General features: G+C 52.2%; 2 long non-coding RNA genes across 5 annotated transcripts; one reads left to right on the forward strand and one right to left on the reverse strand.

The window, feature by feature from the left end:
* The first annotated feature begins 293 nt into the window (after window positions 1-293).
* Window positions 294-21,190, forward strand: LOC124513381 (uncharacterized). Of its 3 annotated transcripts, none has more exons than XR_006962375.1 (4): window positions 294-493; window positions 18,955-19,085; window positions 19,279-19,668; window positions 20,511-21,190. It is a non-coding gene; the product is annotated as an uncharacterized LOC124513381 (long non-coding RNA). The 3 variants fall into 3 exon arrangements; XR_006962373.1 differs by lacking the exon at window positions 294-493 and adding an exon at window positions 18,199-18,806; XR_006962374.1 differs by lacking the exon at window positions 294-493 and adding an exon at window positions 18,199-18,806 and having other exon boundaries at window positions 18,955-19,081.
* Window positions 17,634-24,146, reverse strand: LOC124513380 (uncharacterized). 2 transcript variants are annotated; one of them, XR_006962372.1, is made up of 5 exons: window positions 23,902-24,146; window positions 23,106-23,181; window positions 22,906-23,009; window positions 18,959-19,034; window positions 17,634-18,122 (listed from the first exon to the last, which is right to left on the reverse strand). It is a non-coding gene; the product is annotated as an uncharacterized LOC124513380 (long non-coding RNA). The 2 variants fall into 2 exon arrangements; XR_006962371.1 differs by having other exon boundaries at window positions 23,898-24,146.
* Window positions 24,147-24,345: the final 199 nt, after the last annotated feature.

Here is a 24,345-nt window from a genome sequence, read left to right on the forward strand (position 1 = left end):
AGGAGCAGACGAGTAGACCCCATCAGGGCTCTGTGAGGATTGGGTAGGGTGGGTGGTTACTGGGTAGACACCAGGACCACTGTCACCTGCTGGGGACTTGGGAGCCTCTGAATATGCTGCATACACCCTGCATACCTCCCGGGTGGTGGTTCTGCAGCCCAGGGTCCACACTGGCCCCTGGTGCCTTGAGGAAACACCACTGGCTCACTGGCGACTGTTGGCTCCGACGCCAGTTCCAGATAAGCGCCCACTTCCGTTTATACCATTTCCGTCACCTCCTCTGCCTCACTGGGACACCCTCGAGTCCATCTGTGGCCAGAAGAATCCTCTTAGGACCCATTTCAAATGGACACCCATCTGTCCCACCAGAGGTCAGTACTGCTCCGGGGCAGGAAAATCAAAATGCCTCTGACAAAATGTACCTGCAGATTGGGAACCCGCTCTTAGAAGTTTCCCGGAGTCGATGGCGAGAACATAACGCACAACCCACAAGGTAATACCCCACCCTGCAAGCTGAAGCCGAGACCCCCCCCTTGCTCGCAGTGGTGGCTGGAAGAAAATGACCTTGATGCCATTAGCGCCACTAAAAAGTTGAAGGTACTGGGCTGGGGTGGGGGGGGCGGCGGACGGGGAGGCAGGACACTGCCGGCGTGTCACCGCCACGCAGGGCCCAGAGCCGCAGGGGCTGACAGAGGCCAATCTGAAGAACTCTCTCCAGTCTGGGGCTTGAGACTTTCGGCGCCCAGAGTGTCTGCCCAGCCACTCTCAGTGCCTCCCCCTGCACCCCCTCGCCACTCTGCCCTGGAGCCCTGCGCACAGGCTGGCCTTACTACCTGTCACAAATAGCAGTGGCTTGTCACCCATCGCATCCATCACCACCTCCAGTGGGTTCAAAACCAAGTCCACAGACAGTTCACTTCTATTTACCAAACCCCGTTTGCTAGAAACCTTTCAGGGCTACCTTCCTTCAAAATGTCCATTGTAACTGCCACCATCGAGACAAACTTAGGTGTCTCCTCCCTTCCTGCACCGAAAATGGCCAGGGTGAAGAAAATGTGCAATCTAAGCAGCTTTAAGAGTAGCCTAAAACCTAAAGTAAACTTGCTGTGAACTCCTTGTGCACACAGCTCTTTTTTCCCCCCTTTTTGGGTGATTTGTTCTTGTTCTCGATTTTTTTTTTAAAAAGTAATCTCAGGGAGTCTGGGTGGCTCATTTGGTTAAGCAGTCAACTTTGGCTCTCAACTCTGTCTCTCAAAAAATGAGTAAACGTTAAAAAAAAAAAGTAATCTCTACACCCAACGTGGGGCTTGAACTCACAGCCCCAATATCAACAGTTGCTTTGCTCTACTGACTGAGCCAGCCAGGCACCCCCCTTGTTTTTTTAATTTTTTAAAAATGTTTTTAATGTTTATTTATTTTTGAGAGAGAGAGAGACAGACAGAGCACGAGCGGGGGAGGAGCAGAGAGAGAGGGAGACACAGAATCCAAAGCAGGCTCCAGGCTCTGAGCCATCAGCACAGAGCCCGACGCGGGGCTCAAACTCACAAACCGTGAGATCACGACCGGAGCCACAGTCGGACGCTTACCCGACTGGGCCACCCAGGCGCCCCTCATTTTTTTTTTTTTAATCTGAAAATGTAAATCAGTTTCCTAAGAACAGATCACTTTGAGTAGTTTTGTTTTTCCCAGTTTCACTGTGAGAAAATACATTTGTCCAAAGGACCTCCGATTGACAGAGCCCAAGCTTATCCTCTGGGCAGCTTTCCGGGCCTGGAAGACCCGGAGGTACACTCGGGTGTAGGCTTGGCCAGGTGCAGGCAGGCCAGGCCACGTGCTTCTGGAAGGCCGCGGCATCCCGTGCGTGGAACCAGGCAGTGCTGGGGAGGAGCGTCGAGAAGCTCCGCCTCTGAACCCGCAAGCGCGTGCGCGTGTGTGTGTGTGTGTGTGTGCGCGCGCGCGCGCCGTTGCCTGGGCGTGCTGAGACCCACCCTCTTCCCCTGGGCCCCTCATCCTCACTGTCCGGGATCCACACCCAGTGTCTCCTTCTCACGGTGGAGGGGAGGTTTGTATTACCTAGAAGCAGAGACAAGTCATTTCCTTTCTGCCCTCCTCATCTCCCCCAGGAGCCCCGGAGAGGGGCAGGATGCTGGAAATCCTTAGGGCAGTCTGCAGCGTGGCCCCACTTGGGAGACCTTGACGCCCACCCAGCATGCCTGCGCTTTCGAGACCTAATGTTGGGTCCCGGGAGAAGAGGGGCCAAGCTTGGCAAATTTCTACTGTCACAGATTTTTGTTTGGTTTATTTTTGGGTTTCTTTTACTATTATTATTACTATCACTTTATTTGTATTCTATCCCCCCCCCCACCCCCCACGGCTTCCACCAGACTCACCACCACCACCTCTACCCCTTAGGAGCAACTATTGTTATCGTGCTGGTTCTGTCCTTGCCGCATTTCTTTTTGCTAAAGGTAGCAGCCTGCTTAGCGTCTGGAGCTCACGCCACAGGACCCAGGACACCCCTGGTGTCCTCATTCTTTTTCATGCTTCATAGTCCGCTCTGTAATGCTACATGCCGCTGGGGTGTCCGGGTGGGTCAGTGAGTTAAACGTCCAACTTCAGCTCAGGTCATGGTCTTGTAGTTCGTGGGTGCGAGCCCCGCATCGGGGCTCTGTGCTGACAGCTCAGAGCCTGGAGCTGCTTCGGATTCTGGGTCTCCTTCTCTCTCCCCTTTTCTCTCTTTCTCAAAAATAAACTTTGAAAGGAATTTAAAAAAGAGAGAACACTTTAAAAAGGAAATTAAGGGGCGCCTGGGTGGCGCAGTCGGTTAAGCGTCCGACTTCAGCTCAGGTCACGATCTCGCGGTCCGTGAGTTCGAGCCCCGCGTCAGGCTCTGGGCTGATGGCTCAGAGCCTGGAGCCTGTTTCCGATTCTGTGTCTCCCCCTCTCTCTGCCCTTCCCCTGTTCATGCTCTGTCTCTGTCTGTCCCAAAAATAAATAAAAACGTTAAAAAAAAATTAAAAAAAAAAGTAAATTAAAAAATACATATATATATATACACATATATGTATATATATACATATACATATATACATATATACATATACATATATATATATATATATATATATACATATAATGCTACATAGTGCTGACAGCCTAGTTTGTCCATCCATTCCCTGCTGATGGACATTCGTGTAGTTTCCCATCTTTTGTTAATTCAAATAATGCCACTGTGAATAAAGCTTTGTGCACACGGTTTGTATCCTGTGTGTGGAAGTGTATTTTCAGAGTAGGTCCGTAAAAATGGATTGCTAGGCCGAAGGTGAATACATGTTATTTTGTAAGATCCCCACCATGGCCTCCAGGGGGCTGGGCCAGTTTGCCCACCGCCAGCTTCATGCCTAACTCAGTACCCTGTCAAAGTCCCTGCCAATCTGACAGGTCAGAAAGGCTAGCTGAGCGAAGTTTTTTTAAAATTCTTTTTTCTTTTTTTTAATGCTTATTTATTTTTGAGAGACAGAGTGCGAGTGGGGGGAAGAGCACAGAGAGAGAGGGAGACACAGAATCCGAAGCAGGCTCCAAACTGTCAGCGGAGAGACCAATGCGGGGCTGGAACCCATGAACCTCGAGATCATGACCTGAGCCAAAGTCAGAGGCTTAACCAACTGAGCCGCCCAGGCGTCCCTCTCTCCCTCTTCTTTTTTAATGTTTATTTTGAGAGAGAGAGAGAGAGAGAATCCCAAGCAGGCTCAGCACTATCAGCGCAGAGCCCAATGTGCAGCTCGAAATCACAATCTTGAGATCATGACCTGAGTCGAGATCAAGAGTGGACCCCTTAATGGACTGAGCTGCCCAGGCGCCCGTTTTCATTGTCTCTTATTTCCTGCATTTATTGTTAGATTAGTCAGGAGGAGCGGACAGACAAGCCTATGCCATCTTGTCCAGACTGGAAGCCCCTCAGGACATGCCTTTGGTTTCTGGAAAGTCTGTGTTGTCCAGATGGTAGGGGGTCGGCAGAGCAGTGGGAGCTACGAGGGGGTCTGCCAAGGCAAAGGGTGAAGGGCCCTAGAAGGAGGCAACTTAGGAAAGCCTGGGATGTGATGATGAAGGGCGTGGGGGAAGGGAGGAAGAGAAGAAGGGGTCCCCATCAGGGGAACGGGTGGACGGGTCTCCGGCATTGCCAGCAAGTGACACGATGCAGGACTCAGGGTGGGCGCGGCGGGGTTGGTGCCCGGTGCAGGCGTTGGGGACACTCCCCACCCCAACCCCCGCCAATGGCCAGCTCACAGCTAAGTTTTAATTTACATCTTTCTTATTACGAGAAGGGCTGAGCATCCGTTCAAATATTTAGGGGCTCCTTGCATTGTTTCCCCCCTGCAAACTTCCGTTCTTGTTTCTTCCTGTTTTCTACTGAATTCCCTCCATTTAACCTTCGCTTTAACCCGGGGAACACGGAACTTTCCGAGGGTCTCGGTCATCGCTCCGGGCGCAGCGCCCCTTAGTGTCCAGTCCTGACCCTAAACGTGAAACGGGGTGCTTTATTAATGAGTCCACAAAATCTCGGTAATTCCAGGAAAAGCCTACCAAACTCAGGAGCCTTCATGAAAACCGCAACCCTAACTACCAGCCTAAAAAACGCAAAAAACTCGAAGCAGCCCAAACCCTTTCACCTGCGCATTAGGCGTCCCTCTTATAGACTATGAGGCTCCCGGCGCCTGGAAACATCCAAGTGCCGCAGCCAATCCCCTTCCACGACCGGTATCCCTCCGCGACGCCTCGGTGGTTAGAGCAAATGCCAATCTCTCGCGAAGGCAAACATCTTGACTGCTACTGGGTGCCGCATCCTTCCATCTAGCCAGAGCCCTCCTTCCCTCGAGGTGGAAAGTCCCGGACGTCCGGTCTCATTTCCTCAGTGATGGACAGGGGCACTTGTCCAATGAGAAGCGCGATACGGTCCGTCCCGCCCACGCCAGGCCCCGCCCTCGCCACAAGGGCTGCCAGGGCGGCGTCTGGCGTCTGGCTCCGCCCGGACCTTGCAAGGTGTTTGCGGCTCCCCGGGTGCCCGTTGTCCCGCCCGGGCGCCGCCGCTTCCGGCTACGGCCTGGTGAGCTGGACGGCCAGAGGCTGGCTTCCAGTTCCCTCCCGCGACAGGGCCAGGGGCCCGGACAGGACGGTCCGTCGTGCTAGGACCCGCCTCCCCGCATACGAAGTCGCTCTGGTCCCTGCACCCCGGAGCGCACTATCCCCACCTTCTTCCCCCAGCACTGCCCCGTCCCGCCGTCCAGTGGCCCAGGGTTTAAGACCCCTGTTCTGCAGCTGAATCCAACACACACGCGCACTCCTTGTTTTTCACCTCCCCGGTTATACCCGGGCCTAAGGTACAATCCAGCAGAAGCTTCTGATCGCACAAGCGCACGCACCCGCGTTCCCACCCGTGGTGCCTCTGGTACTGGGCTTCCCTTCAAGAAGGGGCGAGGTGGAATGAGACACCTTCCTCACCTGTGCTTGCCCTTTCCCACCGTGCCCCGGGCGGGTTCACCTGGTAAACACGATTATCCAGCCGGGTTTACCAAAGCACCGCTGAGTAAGTGTGCAATCAGGCAGAACTCACACTTGGCCTGAGTGATTCAGTTGTTTCCTGTCCGACACCCAAATCCGTCCACACCCTAGCGGGGACGCCACCCCCAAGCCCCAATCGCGAATCTTTGGACCTGCCAGTGAGTGGCCTGGTTCTCTACAAATGAGAACGAGGGCTATGCCTCAGACCAGGCGGGGGACGTTAAGGGTTACTGAACCGTTCAATAACTCAGTCTGCAGTCAGGGTTTTGTTTTTGAAAATCTCAAGCCGCTTCTGTAATGCCTTTCATTGCTTTCTGTTGCGCTCTCCCAAGGGGGACAATGTTGTGCCGCCAGGCATTCGGTGCCTTCAAAAGTTTCTCGGGTTCCCCCCAGCCCTGTGGGGTGGTGCCCTCGCTTGTCTTGCAATCAGCTTCAGTGCCGCTGCCAGCGAAATTTCAGGCCGGGAAGCAGCTGGCAAGGGGAATAAAATTAAGAAAATTGTTCCCAGAAGAAAAGGTTCGCCGAGAGAAATGGGAGCAAGGGGGCAAGGCACCGGAGACGCAAATTGGGACATTGAGTCGTGTGAATTGGCACATTTATGCCTCCAGACGTCTATTGCGCCCGTCCTCACGCGTCCTCCTGCGAAGCGCTGCGCTGGGTGATGTCGTGCAGGATGAATTTGACTTGATTTCTGCTTTTGAGGCAAGGTGAGATGAAGGTTCACCAACTTTCTGGAACGCGCGCGAAGCACAGGGCACTGTGTGAAATCGTCCCAGCAAATCTGTGAAGGCCGCAGTAATGCTCTTCTTTTATGGGAGAAGGAAACGACTCCAAAACTATCGGCGATGACCCGGTTTTAAAATGAGCAAAGGAGGGGCGCCTGGGTGGCTCAGTCGGTTAAGCGTCCGACTTCGGCTCGGGTCATGATCTCACGGTCCGTGGGTTCGAGCCCCACGTCGGGCTCCGTGCTGACAGCTCAGAGCCTGGAGCCTGCTTCAGATTCTGTGTCTTCCTCTCTCTCTGCCCCTCCCCTGCTCATGCTCTGTCCCTCTCTGTCTCAAAAAGAAATAAACATTAAAAACAATTAAACAGAAAAGATGTTAAGTGTTGGTGAGGATGTGGGGAAGTTGGAACCCTTACGCTCTTGACGGGAATGTAAATCGATGCAGCTGCTTTGTGGAACAGGGGCGATTCCTCCAAAGGTTCAAGAATTGCCACATGACTCAGCCATTTTACTCCAAAGTATACACCCAAGTGAAATCGACACGTATGTCCGCATTCATTAAAAAAAAAAAAAAAAGAGGGGCGCCTGGGTGGCGCAGTCGGTTAAGCGTCCGACTTCAGCCAGGTCACGATCTTGCGGTCCGTGAGTTCGAGCCCCGTGTTGGGCTCTGGGCTGATGGCTCAGAGCCTGGAGCCTGTTTCCAATTCTGTGTCTCCCTCTCTCTCTGCCCCTCCCCCGTTCATGCTCTGTCTCTCTCTCTGTCCCAAAAATAAATAAACGTTGCAAAAAAAAAAAAAAAAAAAAAGAAAGAAAGAAATGGTAATCATAGGTTGTAATGGAGGTTTCGCTTACACCATGGTAGAAATCATTTTGCAATATATGTGTATTTTTTAAATCTTTAATTTGTATTATTTTTTTAAATTTTTTTTTTTTTTGAGAGAGAGAGAGCATGCACAAGCAGGGGAGGGGCAGAGAGAGAGAGAGGGAGAGGGTGACAGACAATCCCAAGCAGCCTCCGTGCTCAGCAGAACTGTGAGATCATGACCTGAGCCGAAATCAAGAGTCGGACACAACCGACGGAGCCACTCTGGCGCCCCGCAGTATATGTGTATTAAATCAACGCATTATACACTTGAAACTTACACAAGGTCGTATGTCAATTATGTTTCAATAAAGCTCGGGGGGGGGCCCACCAAAAAACACATGCCCACAGAAAAACTTTGACGTGAATGTTCAGAGCAGCATTATTCATAATAGCTAAAAGGTAAAAACAACCCAGATGTCCATACCCTGGTGAATGGATAAACACGATGTGGTCCAACCATATAATGGAATATGATTCAGCCCTGCAAAGGAACAGAGTACTGACATGCTACCGCATGGATAAACCTTGAAAATAATACGCCAAGTGAAAAATCCAGACACGAAAGACCACATATTGTACCATTCCATTTATATGAAATGTCCTGAAGAGGCAAATCGAGAGACACAGGGAGTAGATTCATGGTTACTTAGGGCTGGGGGTGGGGTAGAAGGCAAGAGCAGTCCCCGCTAATGGGTACAGGGTACTTTGGGGGAGCGAGGAAAGCATTCTAAAATCGACCGTGGCTATGTTCGCACAACTGCGTGAATACGCTAAAAGCCATTGACCCGTCCGCTTTAAATAGATGCCTTGCATGGTATGTGAATTATGTCTCAAAAAAAGTTGAGAGTTCGGAGTGCTCCCGCGTTCAGGATGGAGTGCTCCCGCGTCAGCCCCTGCAGGAGGAGGGGAGGGCCCGCGGCAGACTCCGGAGGGCGTTTTGAAGACTGGACGGACATGCAGAGCTCATCCCACGGAGTGTGAGGACCAGGCCTGGGGAATCTGGGTGGCACATCAATGCACCCACCGTGAGTATCGTTTGCATTTTACAGAAAAGAACGCTGAGGCCTAGAGAGGCTAAGTAGCTCAACGGTGCAGGTACAGAAGCTACGGGAAGCTGCGTGGCTGGGGGTGGGGTGGGGGGGCTGTAGCTGAACTGCCTTTGCCCTGAGACGCCTTGAGTGGCTGGAGTGAAGAAGAACCACACGGCCCAGGGTACTGCAGAGAACTGCTCCCTCCAGGATTACTGCACGGCCTAGAATGGTCCCTGCAGCATGGAGCCCTCCGGGACAACGAGCCAGGCGACCTGTTAGAGACCTCCCGGGACTGGTCAGGCTGGTGGGTCCTCTGACCCCCACACCCTTTCGGACCGGCCCAGAAGCACCAAGCCCCCCTCCCCAGGAAGATACCCAGTAGAGCCACCTACGGCTTCTGACCGCCCCCCTTCCCATGCCCCTGGCAACCCTGCAGCCCTTAACATAAATGCAAACAGGGAATCTCACAGGGGAGGTGGGCACACCGCGGACTGTAAGAGGAGGCTAGAAGGAGCCTCTCACGGCCTCCTTTCCCACCGATAATACGGATATCAGACGCCAAAGATGGGGGTCAAACAGAGGAAATCATTTCTACAAATGCCGGAATTCTCGCTTTTCACTTCCACACCGTATCTGTCAGCACTGATGCCAGGATGAGAAACCACTTCTGGAAGATTTGAGAGGAAGGGGAGTTATGCTAAAAGGACATTGGGAGCTCAAGTCACCACGAGGGCCAGAGAACCAGAACTGGGCCTGAGGGGGCAGCGAGGCGTCGAGCACCCAAACTTTGCAGGTGACTAGATGAAATCACAGCCCAGGACCTTTGGTTAGTACCTGGCTGGCTGCCCCCCACCCCCCCAGGACCTCCGTTGTGTTTAGACACCTCCTCAGGCACCTTCCACATTCTCTCTTTTCTGTTTCGACTCGGCCCTTAGGGCAACCCGGAAGTGCAAGGGCGACCCTCCATCAGTGGTAAACAGGAGTGTTGGATAAATGCCCAGATTACCATCTTCGTGGCAGCCGGCCAACAGGGCTCCCACACGGGCTTTTCCTCCTGCCCTGTGTCAGTGGCTCAGTCCGTTTCCTCGTGCCTGCTTCCTAGGGACACTTCCCCAATAAACCTGCACCCAAGTCCTATCTCGGCTCTGCTTTCTGGGGACCACAGACCGAGACGCGACGCCCGCGTTCTAAAGGTACAAAAATCGGGGCTGGATACGACCCTGTTCTTGATAGATCGGAAGGAGGAAGAATGGAATCAGGATGGTGAACAGAGAAGATTTCAGCTTAAACTGGAAGGGTTGTTTGTGTCTATAAGAAACGTTTGAAAGGGGATCAGAACAAGTCTCCCCAAAATGCTCCGCGTTGGCCGTTGAATTATTTTGAGCCAAATGCAATCAAGACCTGAAAACTCAAGAGAAACTTTTTTGACCATGTCTTAACTACCTAGAAGAATTTAAATTGGAGGTCTATCCCAGAATGGGAGTTTTTACAGAAATTAATTTTATCTGAGTGACCCGTCTATACGGCAGGGCAAACATGTAATTACCAAGCACCTGTTCTCATTGCCTGTGAGTTGCCCTCCTCCCCTGCCCAGGCTCCCATCCCATTCCTCAGCTCAGAATGGCAATGCACCTCTTTACTTTTCGGTCTTTGAACCTCTCCTGTATGTGGGGTTCCCATATGTATGAAATTAAATTCGATTTCCCCCTATTAATCCGTATCACGTCAATTTCCTTATTTTTTTTAAGATTTATTTGATTTTATTTTGAGGGGGAGAGAGAGCACGGGAGCAGGGAAGAGGGACAGAAGGAGCGAGAGAGAGATTGAGACAGAAGCCCAAGCAGGCTCCATCGCGTGACCCTGGGATCCTGACCTGAGCCGAAATCAAGGGTCAGACGCTCAACGGGCTGAGCCACCCAGGCGCCCCTCGATTTCATTCTGAGACCAGCTGGAAGAACCTGTGAATGACAGAGGAAAAAATTTCTTCCCCAACAACATGTGTAGCTGAAGCCCAAATGACAAAACAGGGACATTTGAAACATACTGTCACCTTACTCCCATTAAGATGGCAATTATCTTAACAGAAGATGAGGAAACGGAAAACAACCAGTGTCCTTCGGCAGGTTTGTTGGGAGCACCGGGAACACCACTGCTAAGGAAGGAGCAAAGGAAGCGGAACACGGCGGGAGGAGAAGCGGGGCCCCCACGGAGTTGCAGAGAGGCCCCAGATAGGGAGTTCCAAAGCTGGAATGGTCTTCACCGGGATCCCAAGCGCAGGAGAGAGAACCAGTTCCTTGAGATTCCACTCGGACCAGTCACCGAATACAAGCTGCTCCTGAGGAAGTAGCTGTAACCTGCTTGGGCACAGGGTGGTACCCTCAACGGAGGGAAATTTCCAGAAAATGATTTACCAGCCAACCCCGCAGCCGCTGTGGGGGGAATGCCCCAGTCCTGAAGGGGAATCTGGGCAGCACCACGGCGATGCACTACACTCTTACCACGGTTCACGGGTGGTGGTTTGGGGGAGACCTAGCTGGGCTTGAAATCTACCCGGTTCGTCAGGGCAAAACACGTCCGCAACAAACGCACTTTGCTCTTCCTTTGCGCCCGTGTCTTACGACGTGACTGTCTTTTTTTCTCCCCTTATCAAAGACTCCCACTCAGGGAGGGGAGAGGGGAGAAAAGACGGGGAGAAGAAAAGCCCACCCTGCGACAGGTGGATATTAAAAATCATTCCCGTGGCAAATAGATGATCAGACCTAAAGAGTAAATGTTTATTGGACAAACATTAGCAGAATTTAAATTTGTCCTACGTATGTCCAAACTGTTACTTGAGACCTGAGTATGATGCTTAAAGCTTCTGTTTGGGGGTGTGGGGGGAGGGGGCAGGGGCTATCTGGTTTTTCACATGTTCTCTCTTTGTATCATACTTGCCGGTGGGAAGCTAATCCGCTTCTAACATAGTTCGAGATTTCTTCTGCTTTTTTGTTTGTTTGTCTCATCTTGGTTTCTGGCGTCATGGATAGCAAAAGAGTCTATCACCCAGGGAGGAGTGAACCGTGTAGCTTAAGAGAAGAAGACCTTTGAGAGTCTACCTCTTTTTTTGTTTTTGTAAGTTTATTTATTTATTTTGAGAGAGGGAGAGAGCGCGAGTGGAGTAGGGGCAGAGAGAGAGGGAGAGAGTCCCAAGCAGGCTCCACATTGTCAGCTCAGAGCCTGTCGTGGGGCTCAAACCCACGAACTATGAGATCACAACCTGAGCCAAAATCAAGAGTTGGATGCTTAACCAACTGAGCCACCCAGGCACCCTTTGAGTCTCTTTAATTTATTTTTAGTTTTAATTTTTAATTTTTTTTCGAGTCTCTTTTATTAGCTAATAACAGTCTACCTTCCTATTTTGTTTCATTTATTTATTTATTTATTTTTTATTTTTTATTTTTAAGATTTTATACTTAAGTAATCTCTGTACCCAACATGAGGCTCAAACCTACAACCCCAAGATCAAGAGGTGTGTGCTCTACAAACTGGGTCAGCCAGGCACCCCTTTTTCTTGTTTGTTTTAAATGACGTTGATTTGGGGCGCCTGGGTGGCTCAGTCGGTTAAGCGGCTGACTTCGGCTCAGGTCATGATCTCACAGTTCTGTGAGTTCGAGCCCCGCGTCGGGCTCTGTGCTGACAGCTCAGAGCCTGGAGCCTGTTTCGGATTCTGTGTCTCCCTCTCTCTGACCTTCCCCCGTGCTCTGTTTCTCTCTGTCTCAAAAATAAATAAACGTTAAAAAAATTTTTTTTTAAATGACATTGATTTGACAGAGAAACCAGGTCACTCATATGTCTTTTCTAGAATAGTTCACCTTCCGGATTTGGCTGATGGTGCTCTCAAGGTACAGTTTCCCTATTCTTCTAAACCCCGTATTTCCTGCAAACTGGAAACTGCAAACTGCTCTAAAGGCTCAGTTGTTCAAGTGCAGTGTTTGGGGCCATAATCTATGACTCAGTCTTACTCTGCCAGTTGTCCCAACACAGTGTTTTGTTTTGTTTTAATGTTATTCTTGAGTGAGAGCGTGAGCAGGGGAGGGGCAGGGAGAGGGGAACAGAGGACCCAAAGCAGGCTCTGTATTGATAACAGAGAGCCTGATGTCAGAGCTCCAACTCACGAACCGTGAGAGCATGACCTGAGCCGAAGTCAGATGCTTAACTGACTGAGCCACCCAGGCGCCCCCAAAGTATTTAGTTTTTTTAAAAATTGGGAGCCCACTTCGGATCCTTCATCCTCTCTCTCTCTGCCCCCTTCCTTTCTCGTGCTCTCACTCTTGCTCTCTCTCTCTCAAAAATAAACATTGGGGCGCCTGGGTGGCGCAGTCGGTTAAGCGTCCGACTTCAGCCAGGTCACGATCTCGCGGTCCGTGAGTCCGAGCCCCGCGTCAGGCTCTGGGCTGATGGCTCAGAGCCTGGAGCCTGTTTCCGATTCTGTGTCTCCCTCTCTCTCTGCCCCTCCCCCGTTCATGCTCTGTCTCTCTCTGTCTCAAAAATAAATAAAACGTTTCAAAAAAATAATAAATAAATAAATAAATAAATAAACATTAAAAAAGAAAAAAAAAAAAACAAAAACCTATTCCAGGATGTGGGGGATAAGCTTAGGAATCCCCCGGGCCTACACCAATGGGTTAACAAGGCACAAAGAAACACAGAGTCATAAAATGCTCACACCCGAGTTTGGGTAACCAGATTGGCACTCCAAGAATAGGGAGGCACAGGGGCGCCTGGGTGGCTCAGTCGGTTAAGTGTCTGACTTCGGCTCAGGTCATGATCTCACGTTTCATGGGCTCAAGCCCCACGTCGGGCTCTGTGCTGACAGCTCGGAGCCTGGAGTCTGCTTGGGATTCTGTGTCTCCTTCCCTCTCTCTCTGCCCCTCCCCCACTCATGCTGGCTCTCTGTGTCTCAAAAATAAATAAACGTTAAAAAAATTTAAAAACAAAGAATAGGGAGGCACAAAGGTGCCAAAAATAGGGAGGTGCAAAGGCACCCCCAAATAGGGAGGGGGTGTTGAACCCCCCCAAAATAGAGAGAGGCAAAGGCCTGAAATAGAATCAGTGGAAAGGTGCCCCACACATAGGAATCACAAGATTAGATATTCAGGGTGAAGGCACCCCAAGTTTAGTCCTATAGCAGAAAAGCTGCTTTCATAGGAGAATAGGGCCAGGGTAGGTAAAAATTGGTGGATTGGACTTTGGACCGCTGGGCTGCAGGCAAAGCAGCCCGGATGGGAGACGGTTAACAAAAGAAAAGGTGCCTTGTCAACCCTGAGGTTATTCCTCCTGTCTGTCTCATCCCCTAGGCTGGCAAAGGTAAACAGGCACGGTGCCTCCTGTCTGTTGTTAACCATCTACCCATCTGCCCGGCACCTGGATTTTGTTTTAGGTTGACCCCAACCCCAAACACCGTATATCTTCAAAACCCCCTTTGCCTCGTCCCCAAGTTAATGTTCCTAGTTTCTTTGTCTCTTTGTACACGCCCATCACATCTGCAAGCCTTCTGATCTGAATAAATACGGGTCAAGGACCGTTATTCAGGGCTCTTGTCTTTTTCCCCCCTGGACACTCTTGTCTCCCCCCCCCCCCCCGCCGGACACGAGCCGTCTCTCGTTTGAATCCTGCGTCCGCTCTTTTGCTAGACAAAAGACAGCTTTAGACTCAGAGTCGACGACACCAGGATCCGATCCAAGATCAAACGCTGTGTTTGGTTCTCTTGTCTCCCTTCATCTGGACGGGCTCCTCGGTCTCTTTGTCCTTCGTCACCTTGACATTTCTGAAGGGTACAGGCCAGTTCTTCACTAGACTCTGTGAACTTCTAGTGTGATTCCTCTTTGATAGCTTCCTTGCTTTCTGGCATAACACGATGCCCCGAATCCATCTGTACATTTCCTGCTCTGGAGCCTAATGGGCTGCTTGTCCAGACATCCCTGGTTTCTTTCCGTGGAAAATGGGATTTAGAGACAGGACTGAATTCCGGTGCCCTGGCTGGTGGCGGAGGCCAGATGTGAGGGGGGTGGGGGCTGTGGGCTCGTGGGCAGCAGCTGGGGTGGGGGGAGAGGGGGCTGACTCTCCAGTGGCACCCAGATCCCTGCGGGGGGGGGGGGAGGAGGTGGGGGGAGGGGAACGGTGGTTTCAGGCCGGCCTCCGTAGACCAGCTTTTCCCAGTAGGAAAAGCAGGAGGACCTGTGACGCTTGTCCATTGGAGTGGCTTCCCTGAGGTGTTTACCTACTCGTTTTTTATGACAGACTTTATGGTGTCTTGCAGCTTCGAAGATCTCCTTGTTTTTTCTTATCTAACATTATTGATTTACTGTAATCACCGGAAATGCAAACAGAAACCGAGGCCTCAAGAGGCTGTCAGGGAAGTGACCGGGTACCTAGAAGCATGAGGTGGCTGCTTCGAAGGAAACAATAAACACACAGCACTCCCGAGGACCGGCTTTGTCCCAGCCCCCCCACCCCCGGTTATCCCCGGAGGCAATTGTCCTCTGCGAGGTCCTTCCCTCTGTGGTCAGAAGGGCTCCCGACTCACCCGGAACTGCCTTCACTATCAGCAAACCTCCCTCTTATTCTCGTGAATTCCCTAGAAGAACACACTTCTTAAGTGGTATGCAATGCCCTTTGTCCCGAATGCCTCTGACCGACACCGTTCCGCGGGGTCGCCACAACCAGGGAGGTCTGAAGTTCAAGGCCTACCCTTGGCGTGCTAAGGAACGTGCACTTTGGGCTCCCGGGTTTCCCAAAGGGAAGGGTAGTGGCGAACGCTCCAGGCTGGCTGAGAAAAGGGCCTCGGGACAGAACTGTCCTCTCAGAGGGGCAGGCGGCGTGCGCTCCGGACAAGAATCTACGTGTGGTTTCACTGAGCCTCGGTGGGTCGGGGTAGCGACACGAAACGGTTCTCTGTTTGCTTCCAGCCTGTCCGTGCCGGCTCACGGTCTGGTCTGGAGGCCACCTGGACAGCCCGCGGGGCCCACCCTTCCTCTGACCTTTGTGCTTCTTAGGAAAATTCAGGAAACGCCCAGGCTTTTGTGCACCGTCCAGGGGCCACGGGAGACCGGCACGGGGGCACCCCCATCCTCGTTCCCAGACCCACACAGTGTTTTCAGACTCCATCGGCATGGGCCACTCCACTGAGGGTCCCGCCTCCAGAAATCCTTAGACTGGAGACAAGAGCCACACTAGTGTGAACAGTCATGCAGTGGTCACCTGCGTGAACTCCAAACCCCTAGGGAACGTGCGTCAATTTTTCTCCAAAGCTCCCGTCCCCCAAAAGGTGCACGCTGGCGGCAGGCCCGGCTGCAGCTGCCACGCTCAGTAAGCAGGAGGTGCACCCTCCCCTTCCCACCCCACTGGTGGTCTTTCTTGTCTGAGCCTTTGGAGGAAGTCCAGCTTTCCCATTTTCAAGATACAGGTCTGTCTGAGGGCCTCGTTTTTGAGCTTTGAACCCTGAGAGGAAGGTGAGTCAAGATTCAAATATTAGGCCAAAACAAGCTGGCATTTTGAGTCTAGAGAAATGGCATTTTCTTCTTAACAGGCAGGGCTCCAAAGGGGTGCAAAAACGGGCAGGGGTCCCTTCTCCCCTTTCATGGACATCCTCCTAGGTTGTTGTCAGATGAAGACCCCGACTTGCCCGCTGTTTTCTCGTGAGTGCTTGCTTGTTAAGGGTCTTGGGATAGGAAGACCGCGTCTGTGGGGAATCCACACAGACATAGAAACTCCAAAGACAGGCGCCAGAGGGTGTATTTGTCACCCTGAACTAAGGAGGAGTGGGTTGGGATCTGGGACTTCAAATTTTTTTTTTCAACGTTTTTTAATTTATTTTTGGGACAGAGAGAGACAGAGCATGAACGGGGGAGGGGCAGAGAGAGAGGGAGACACAGAATTGGAAACAGGCTCCAGGCTCCGAGCCATCAGCCTAGAGCCCGACGCGGGGCTTGAACTCAACGGACCGCGAGATCGTGACCTGGCTGAAGTCGGAAGCTTAACCGACTGCGCCACCCAGGCGCCCCAGGGATCTGGGACTTCAAATGGAAGGGATTCGACTCACTCACGGGAAGATGAAAACCAGCAAACGTTCGGTGCACAAACGTTTGCGGGGCCTGTCGGGAACAATGGGACAGAGAGGTCTTTGATCAAACAGGCCTCGCTGGGTTCCTCCCTGTCTAGCCTCCCTGTTCGTATCCTAATGCAGTTACCTATGGTGACAGCTCTGTCCCTGGAGCAGGTCCGGTGTCTAAGTTCTTTTTAGTCCGTTGGGGGGTGGGGGGTGGGGGAGCGCACCAGGAGATTAAGAGCGTTTCCTGAATCTGCGGGGTTTTGATTACTTTGAAATCAAAAATAATCTTCACACCGAAGCGGTCCCCCTTGGGGCGGCCTGCCCTCGGCCACCGACATAACTAATGTGAAATTTCCATTTTGCAGGCCGTTTTGGGTGTCCACCGTAATGATAACAGACCCCAAAGAGCTTGAGTTCATTCTCTTCCCAAGCCCTTTTCCCGGACTAGACTGAGCGCTTGTTTGATCGCATTGAATCCTGACATCTGGGCCGAAAAACAAGGGTCTTACAATGTCTTATACAGGCCCAGCCCCAGCGAGCTTCCCTCAGACTCTCCACCTTCCAAACCAATGTGACGAGTGGACCAGCCCTGGGGGTTCTTACTCCGATCACAAGGTGCCCTTCAGCAACAACCATCAGGAAATTGTGAAAAACAGAGGGTCTGTGACTTACAGGATCTGGAAATCACACCGCACACCTGGGCCCACACCGCGAGGTCACAGGGAGAGTGAGAGAGAGCGTGCGCAGGCCGGGGGCTCTGCTTTTATTGGGGTGGAGGGTAGGGCCCTAGGGTCTGGGGGGGCCCAGCCTTTACCAGTGATTTTAAAAGGTTAACAGCAGGACTTTATAAAGGGTGGGACGAGAACAGGAAAAAGCACCCTCGATGGTCAGTTACTGAAATCAACCAAGATCTCTAAGACTGAGGAGTCGGGGGCGGGTGGGGGGTGCGGGGCTGGGTGTCGGCGCGGGGACAGCCGGCTCTTTATCGTGTTTATTCGAGAGAGCTGTCTTAGAAGTGGATAATGCTCTTTGAAGCGGGTGCCTTGGCAAGTGAAGCTTAAATTAAGCACTTGGATTACCAAAAAGACAGAGGGAAAAAAGCCTGCCGGGGCTTACACTACATATGTCATCGTGTATGTGTTTTGTTTGCCTTCCCTCGATTTGCCACACATTCGCTAAATGCCTACGACGCAATAACAATAGTGCCAGGGAAGCACCTAGAGATGAGCGGCGGTCCCTGGCTCAGAAACCCCCTCACTGTATTGTCAAGGGAGGAGCCAGTAAGACACGTCATAAACGTCATTGATCAAATCTTGGTAGGACGTATGCGAGTGCAAAGGACAGAGAAGCCAGTTCCACTTGGGGTGCAGAAGGGCTTAACTTTAATTTCGTTGCACAGCCCAGGAACCAGCGGGTTCCAGAAGCTTTCGGGGCTCCATCTGACACAAGAATTGTCATCTAGTATGTGAATGACGACCTAGGGGAAGAGACCCTGACCGTCCGACACAGTAGAGCTCCATGAACGACTTATCCATGAAGATGAGTCCCGTTGGGTTTCTCCCGCCGGCAGTGGTTTCTGCCCTCGTCCGCTGGCGAAAGTTCCCGGGGCGTGAACAGAGCCAGCATGGAGAATTCCTCTTCTGCACGCACGCTAGTGAGCCACTGAGCATCACGGACACTTGCGGGGCTCGTGGGGACCTTGGAGGACACGTGGTCAACTAGCTGATGTGACGGACGACGTATTCATCTTCACAAAGCCCTTGGCCACACAGCAGAGTGGTGCGGGTGCCCGAATCCTGGCCGAGCAACTTCCCAGCGGAGTGGCCTCTGGGAAGTTACTGTCCTTCACTTTATCTGTAAAATGGTAAAACGGGGATTTTAACTGCCACCTTCATCAGGTTGTTATGAGGCATAAGACAGTATGTGTAACTGCTTAGAACAGAGTCTGTGCCTTTGTGAGCTGTTATGTTTATAACCGCTAATGTGTGATTTGCTCAAGGTTATGCGGCTAAATCGAGGCAGGGCGTAACGAGAGAGACGGGGAGGCGGGTGCGACGCCTTCTACGTTGGCCGCCAGAAGGAGCCTGCCGGCCGTGGAACCCACCGAGGCCCCGTTAGAGCCATGAGCCTCGGGGAAAACAGCCTTGCCACCCCAAGAAGGGGGAGGACTCCCCAAGGGTTAAAAGACTCGCATTCCCAAAGTCACCCGAAGGTCCTTCTTATCATATCATCTGGCAAACAGCTGCCTTTACTGGAGGCAGTTGCACAGTTAGGTGCTAAAGGTCTCCGTGGTAAACGCATCATGTACGGCGTGAAGTCACATGTGCCTTTCCGAGAGCCAAGATCTCGCAAAGGTATGAAAACAAGAACAAAACAAACCTTCCCGTGGAGGCACAGAAAAGATCTAATCAGCTCCTCGTTTCTGGCCAGCCTGCGGTTCGGAAATAGGGAGAGTGTTCTCCAACAAACACACAACAACAGCAGATAGCCAGAGAACAAACAAGAAAAACAGCAAACGGAAATGTCACACACATTCAGGTGAGTGGGTTGATCTCCGCACTTAAACATCAGCTCCCAGCCCGCCAGGCAGAGAGGAAACTTTTCAGAGCGCTGTCAGGGCGTAAGTCTATTTAAGATTCGGCGCTACAAGCATAAAAGAACCTGTCATCAGTTTGCTTCTTTTCAGAGACCTGTTTGTTTCGCTGGAATATTCTACTGACGGTTACATAAAGGAGGAGGGGAGCACAAAGGATCCAGGTGGAGAACCTGAAAAAAAGAAGAAAAAAAAAAAAACCAACTTGTTTTGGTCTGATGTGGGTAATGCCCTCTCTCTTTGCTTGCTTTTCAGGAGCGGGGCACATTCAAAGCCTCGCCCTACGGCTGCACGCATTACTGTCTACCTTCCTCGACTTTGCTGTGCCACTGTCCTCATTCGTTATTTCTTTTCTCTTCCCATAAATAGCTCCCCAGATTTTGTTTCCCGAGTCTCTACTTTATTTCCGCCTCGTAGGGAGAAGTTTGAAATGTTTGGGAGAGCGCGTCCTAGAGAAAAGACCAGGAAAAGTGGAAGAATGCTGAATGTGTTCCGTAATGACCACATGGCACTCACTACACAGGAACTCAGGGCTCCGGCAGAGCGACGAAAAGAGTGGGGCAGTTAAGCAGATCTGCCTGGTTTACTTGGCACAAACCATAAAAAGAAATCAGTATCTCTCTCCACCTTCTGGAGCCTCCAAAGTCCCCTCCTGGCTGCGGCGGTCAGGCCGAGCCTGGGGGCCCCAGTGGTGAGCCTGTAGAAGGCTGTCCAGCTCCAGTCCTCCCGGGGCCTGTCCATCAAGCTCGGAATGAACCGAACCTTCTCACCGAGACTTGCAACACCCACATGCTTTGCTTTTCCAGGGTAAGAGCAAATACAAAGGAAAAATAAGGCTTCATTCCCCTGCGGAAACTAAGGATAGAGAGTCCTCTCCCCCTCTCTTGTCTTAGGGCATTTGCTTTAGAAAACATGTAAACTCTTTGTCTGTTTGAAACGTACGTGAGTCTTTTGAAGGCTAAAGAATCCTCTTGCCAGCCCCGGGAAGGTCTTTCTCCAAGACTCTGGAAGCATCTCTTTGAAATGTGATCAAGGAAGATAGCACCCCCAGCGCCCGGTTTCTGTGGGCGGGCAGGAGCCTAGTTTATTTTGCTTTGTTTAAAGCCAGTGAGCCCACACAGATGGTCTCCCCCGACCCCCCGAAGGGAGTTAGGATGAACTCCACGGGCCAGATGCACTGCGAAGCCCTCTTACTGGAGGACTCGGCCCTGTTTATGTTGTGGACATGCTCTCTCTCGGCTGCAGCCAAGGGCAGGGTTTCTCTCTCTGTCTTTGCTATCTCTTAGCGGATTGCCTACAAAAGCCCTTTGAATCCTGGTGTCAGGTTATTCAACAGGGAAAGTGTTTTCTTTCTCGTGCATCTCTGCCCGGAGGGTTTTGGGCGGGGAGATTGTTTTGAATTCCATTTTCCCAACTCTAGCTGCACCCCCGCCCCCACCCGTCCCTCTGTTGGCTCAGCCCCAGCCAGGCATTTGGTCCCTTTCTGTGCCAAGCAGCTTCCGACTCCGGGTCTCGGGTTCCTGTCCCTTCGGCTCAGCCCGGTGTCTGCCCGTATCTTCCTGGGGGCCTGCCTCCTTCCTTCACCTGCTCCCTCCCCCGAGAGGCTGTCCCTGACCACAGCTCTCACCCCCCATGTTTTCCCTTCACAGAACCCACCCCTGTCTGGCTATCAGAGTCTCATCAGCCTCTCTGCCCGCCAGGCAGCCTCCGGGAGGTCAGGACTTTATCTGCACGCCTGCAGCACCAACAGGGCCTGGTGTTGGGGAACTGTCGTCAAAGATCAGTCTCCTGCCAACCCAGAGAAGCCTCTCCACAAAGCTACCTTCTACACAGCGATGATTAAGGCTGCAGATGGCGGTTGGCCATTACCTCTCAGCCTCTCCTCTCTGGGCTGGCGGAGGGCAGAACGGAGTTTTCCCGCTTACATCACATCCTCAGCCTTCCTGGCGCTGCCTTTTTAACGTTTATTTATTTTTGAGAGACAGAGAGACGGAGCACCAAAGCGGGCCCCGGGCTCCTAGCTGTCCGCACGGAGCCCGACGCGGGGCTCGAACCCACGAACCGTGAGATCATGACCCGAACCGAAGTCCGACGCTGAACCGACTGAGCCACGCAGGCGCCCCGCCCCCCCTTCCCCGCCCTGGCACTGTCTTTTGTGCTGTCCGTGTCCCACGTTTTCTGGGGGCCTCGCTGGCCATGTTGGGAGCACTGCCCGGGAAACCTTTTTGTGCTCAGGCTGGTCAACCCTGCCCCGTGCCCCCAGGGAAGGCCCTGTGTGTGTTGCCCTACGGTGATCTCTCAGCAAGTGTGAAATAAACAAATGCTCTCATGTCATGTTTCTTTCAGATAGTGCTTGTCACCATGACGCCGGGCCCCGCAGGGCACATTCACCTTCCCACCAGACGAATTTCTCCACGAGGAGAGAACGTGGGAAGGCTAGACGCTCTCCCATGTGCCGAGGAAGGGTAGGCTGTGATCTTAGGAAATGAAGGAAGATTCTTCTTTGATAGTGAGTCTCCGGAGAACAGGAAATACTGTCCCTGCACCCGGAGACTAAAGAAACGTCGCGGAGGTCCATCGGGGTCCACCTGGCCTTTCTAGCCGCCTCCACAAATACCGCCGTAGCCCAGACAGCTCCCCCCAAGCTTCTGATCCAGACCGTGTTCCAAGACGAGCACACCGCTGACCGTGACCGCTATCTGAGCGCGAGAGTGAATGCTTGCCCAGGGCACCCTCAATCATCAACTCCTTCATCAGACAACAGAGGCTCAGGACTTAAAACTCTATTTTTGGGGGGCACCTGGGTGGCGCAGTCGGTGAAGCGTCCGACTTCGGCTCGGGTCATGATCTCACGGTTCCTGGGTTCGCGCCCCACGTCGGACTCTGTACGGACAGCTTGGAGCCCGGAGCCTGCTTCGGATTCTGTGTCTGTCTCTCTCTGCCCCTCCCCTGCTCACTCACTGTCTCTCTCTCTCTCTCTCAAATATACATAAAACGTAAAAAATTTAAAAAACATATATATATATACTAAAACCCATTGAATTGTACACTTAAGTGGGTGAACTAGACACTATCTATAAATTATATCTCAATCGGACTGTTTTAAAAACAAAGTTTGGAGTGGGCCTGGTACAGAAAATGGAATTCGAGAAGGCAGGACATATACTGGGGCATTGAATGCCGCTTCCCGCCGCCCCTAAGAAGCTGACCTCTTCCCATTTAACCCAGCATTCCTCTAAGTCATCAAGAGTCTCTTCCAGCAGAGAGGATCCAAAGGTTGAGGTCAACAGTTCTAATCCTGGAGTGATTCCAAGGGACACGCACTCCAGAAACACTGTCGTGCGTCAGTGGAAAAGGGCGCATTGTCTACAAGACCTCTCTCCAGCTTAGCTGATTTCAGCCTCCCACGGGTCTTTGAACTATTTTACAACTCGGTAAATTGTAGGGAGTTGATAGTCATGCAGATTCTGTCCTGTCTATCCGATGCTCCTCCTCTTCGTGGAAAAACCAGTTTTGTCCCCATTTGCAATCATTGTTAACCATCCTTACTCTGTTTTAATTTGTGCCTCTGCGCTTCTCTTTCATGTATTTGCTTATTTTTATTTAAGCTGATTTATTTTGAGAGAGACAGAGAGAGTACAAACGGAGGGGGACGGACAGAGAAAAAGAGAGACGGGGAAGATCCCAAGCAGGCTCCGAGCGACCGGCGCAGAGCCCGACGTGGGGGTGGCTCGAACTCACCAACTGTGAGATCACGACCCGAGCCAAAATCAAGAGTTGGTCGCCCGACCGACTGAGCCACCCAGGTGCCCCTGCACTTCTTGGAGATCAATATTACATCTGCCCGGTTTGCTTACGAGTGGAATAAAACCTTTAACACATGTTCGCGTTTCATATCCGCGGGAGCGTCGCAATCTTACCTTTTACCGAGAATGATCTTTTACCAACTTTATCTGCACGGAAGATCTCGTGCATCCTGTCCGCTGACGTATAAACTCTAAAGTCAGAGGCTTTTAAAAGGAGAGGGAAGTCTGTCCACCTTACCTAATGCGAAACCGTGGTGATGGCCGGAAACCCGTTCGGAAAGTCTGTTTCCACTAGAACTCGTGTTTCTCTGGATCTCGCTCTGTGCCCGGCGGCGACGTTGTCTGGAACCCGAGAACGAAGAAGCCAGAAGTCTGGATTGTCTGCCACCCCACCCCCCACCCCCTCAGCGGGCTTCGAGGGCTCCCAGTTCCACCCACCGCTGAGGGGGTGAGCAGCAAGACCGTTGTTCGGTGGCTCAGCTCGCGCCCAGGAGCCCACTTAGATCTCTCCGCGCTGTGGAAGGCAGAGAGAAAACACTAGCAGCCAGAACCTTCTCCAAGAGCAGGGGGCGAGATGTAAGAGATGCTTCGTCGCAATCAGACCAGTGCCAAGGGTAAGCCAGCGCCTTCCCCAAGCGCGGTCCGTTTGCCTAGCATGGCGAACAGGCACCAGGGCGTCGGGCGATTGCTCGCGCCAAGTTCACAGGCGAACTCTGGTCAATTAAGGGTCGGTTAAGGCGGAGAGTTAGAACTTAACCCGGGTCTATGCAGACAATGTTTATAGAATCAGTGTATAGGGTCGTTTGCAGGTGAGGTGTGTTCAGAGAGAGAGAGAGAGAGAGAGACTGAATCAGCACTGAGAGGCACTTGTCTCCTCGTTCCCAGCCCCTCCCCTGGAACAGTGCCATGCGTCCCGGCGTATGGCAAGGGACAGAGGAAGCCCATCCTGCGTCTCTATTCCTGGCAGCCACTCAGAAGCATGTTCTTACTCTTTTCATCCTGCCTGGGGAAGGTGGTTTAAACATTTATTGGTGCGTGCCCTGGGTGAAGGCCAAGGACGTTGGGTACAGGATGGGAGGCTGTCCGATTCCTCCGAATGCACCCGGCCGTGTGTGAGCCATGAACCCGGGTCCCGCGACCTTCAGAGCTGAGGATCGCGAGCCATTTCGGCTGCTGGACAACCCCTGTGTGATTCAACATCCTGTAAGCGAGAGTTTGAAAAGTACTAACCCACCGTACTTGACCGAGGGCTGCGTCTCTGAATTTTCTAAGTCTTCTACACCGGGTCTTGGTATCACTTCTCTGAGCTACACATTTCCCCTAGGCCTCACGCCTTTTGTTCTTCCTATCAAAACAGAGTTAATGATTTCTCAGAGGTGTCGTTACTCCGCAGATAAGGATGCCATCTGTAGGTCAGTCGGATGGGTCCCCGAGAGCTGAGGGCTCCCTCCGCGATCTGGGGCAAGCCGCCTGCTCTCAAAGGCGATGTCCCCAACCGCAAAAGGGGGTTGATAACAACGCCTAGCGGCTCGGGTGTCTGTGAGGGCGGTCCCACGTGCGCACCGTTCAGAGTGCCTGGCTCAGAGCTCTCGCCTGCACCCACACCACTCGTTGCTGTCACGGCCATGACTCCGCATGAGAAGCCGGGAAGGTTGAGCCGACTGACGGTAAATCAGCG

This window comes from Lynx rufus, unplaced genomic scaffold, assembly GCF_022079265.1.
Source record: "Lynx rufus isolate CCGP_SWC_20201006 ecotype Redwood Valley unplaced genomic scaffold, mLynRuf1.p SCAF_18, whole genome shotgun sequence".
Taxonomy (NCBI): Eukaryota; Metazoa; Chordata; class Mammalia; order Carnivora; family Felidae; genus Lynx; species Lynx rufus.